The sequence below is a fragment of the Egretta garzetta genome, unplaced genomic scaffold, assembly GCF_000687185.1.
Source record: "Egretta garzetta isolate BGI_Z169 unplaced genomic scaffold, ASM68718v1 scaffold140, whole genome shotgun sequence".
NCBI lineage: Eukaryota > Metazoa > Chordata > Aves > Pelecaniformes > Ardeidae > Egretta > Egretta garzetta.
The window spans coordinates 587,841-589,950 of NW_009258376.1; positions in this window are offsets into that span (position 1 = coordinate 587,841).

Sequence of the window (2,110 nt, forward strand, 5' to 3'; positions counted from 1 at the left end):
CAAAGACTGCGCAGTTCTGTGTAGTCTTCGAGCCTGTACACTGGGAATCAAACCGGAGAGCCTGGTAATACCTGAGCCTCTGTCCCGAGTGCTGGAATACAGGATGGCATCACAAGTACTTGCCAGAAGATGTAACCATTCCTCAGTGGCCGCTCAAATTGCCAAGTCAAGGGTTTCTAGGTACGTTGCTTTCATGTCGGCATGATCTACCATGTAGATCAGTCATGGAGTAGTATATCCTTCAAGACGTTGATGTTCTGAAGTGGCTTTAATGCAGCCTTCCCAATCAGTTTTAACCACCCCTTCCCTTTTCCAGTGGTTCTGGGCTTTTGACGTTCCAGCCTGTGGGTCAGTGCGTACACCCAGGGACTTCTCAGAGCTACTGGGTTCAACCATATTGAGGGGGCTGCAGCTGATCGTCCCTGGAGGACAGTCATTGACTGTACGTCAGTCTTTCGTCTGCTGGATGTAAAAGCTGTGGCACTCCTCCCCTTGCGTCTTGAGGCAGGTTAGCTCACTGAAGACCTCCAAAATTCCAATATTTTTCTGCTTTCCTTCCCATGATCCACTCGACAGTACCAGGTCATCCGTGAAAGCCATAGTTGTTGCATTTCTCAAACAGTGTTGGAAAACGCTTCCCTCCGCCTCCAATTGCACAGCAGGGGGCTCCACAGAGAAGTTAAAATTGGGGACTTTGGATCACCCTGTTTTACACCAATCTGAATCCCGGTAGGATCTGCCTGTTCTTTCTTCAGGTCAATACGAGTACTGATGTTCCGATACAAGTTTGTAGCCAGGGCAATAATGTGATTGTCCATGCCCTTCTGATTAAGAGCTGAAATGATGTGAGAATGGCTCACGGTGTCAAAGGCTCTCGCTAAATCAATGAAGACTCCCCCTGGGGGTCACCGTTCCTTTTTGGCGGTACGAATTAGTAGCTGCAATAGCTTCAAATTTTCTGCACATGCTAATGACTTTACAAACCCCCTTTGTGGCAGATTCGTGGGACACCTTAGTCAACCTTGCTGTTAAAATCCTTCAGAATGACCTTAAAATGGTTGATCCAATGGTAATTGGCCACCAGTTAGTGATGTCACTCTGGTGCTCTCGTAAAGCAGATGTTGATATTAAGTCAGACATTCTCTTACCATGTCTGGTATAGTACCAGATGCCAACCATGGATTGAAAAGGTCCATTAATTGGGTATAGTGAGGATCGATCTTAATGAGATCTCTCAAACTAAGCCTGTCCGGTCCTGGCGCCATGTTCTTACTCCTCTCCTCAACCCTGCCGGGTTGTCCTCCTGGCAGCAGAGTTTCAAACTGACTCCCAAAGCATCAAAAGCAAAGCCAGCCTCGTCCTCCCTGAGTCCTTTCAGGATTTCACCTTCCTGTGGCTTGATGCTTACGTGGTTGGTCACGTCCCATGGTGGTAACATTCCTGTTCCCTGTGTTTCCCTTTGCTCTGGCTAAGAATCTCTTCCATTGCACTGGATTTCTTTTTATTATTAATATTATTTTAATATACGGCATGTGCTGGTTTGGATGGAAAGGTTTGGGTGTTTAACTCTTGTCAATGAGGCACCTGGAACTTGGCACCCTCTGGCAGGTCTGGGAATGAGCCAGGAGGAGCTGAAGGGCTGGTCCTACGGAGCGCTGCCTCCTGCTGCCTCCGGGATGGCACCGCCGTAGTTTTTCCTCTCGTCCATCAGTGGTATCGCTCTGCCCCACGAGAGATTGCTGCACGCCTCTGCTGGGGAAGCAGCTTGTGATCTCTCCCCTGTCAATTTTAAGCAAAATTGCCTGGGTTATTCCACCTACCGATTTCCTTAGCTACAAATTTAAATAATCCAATACGGATTTTTTTTTTCCCCCCCTTTTTTCCCCAAATTTTAACATAACCGGAGAAAGGGGGCAACAGCCTGGACGTTGTGGCTGATGTTGTACTGTGGCGTTTTTTTCACAGACTCACAGAATGGTTTGGGTTGGCAAAGCCCTTTAAGCTCCCCCAGCCCAACCGCCCCCCTACCCTTGCCATCCCACCCCCAAACCCTGGCCCTCAGCACCGCCTCTGCCAGGCTGTTAAATCAACTCACCGCTGGGGGCTCGAC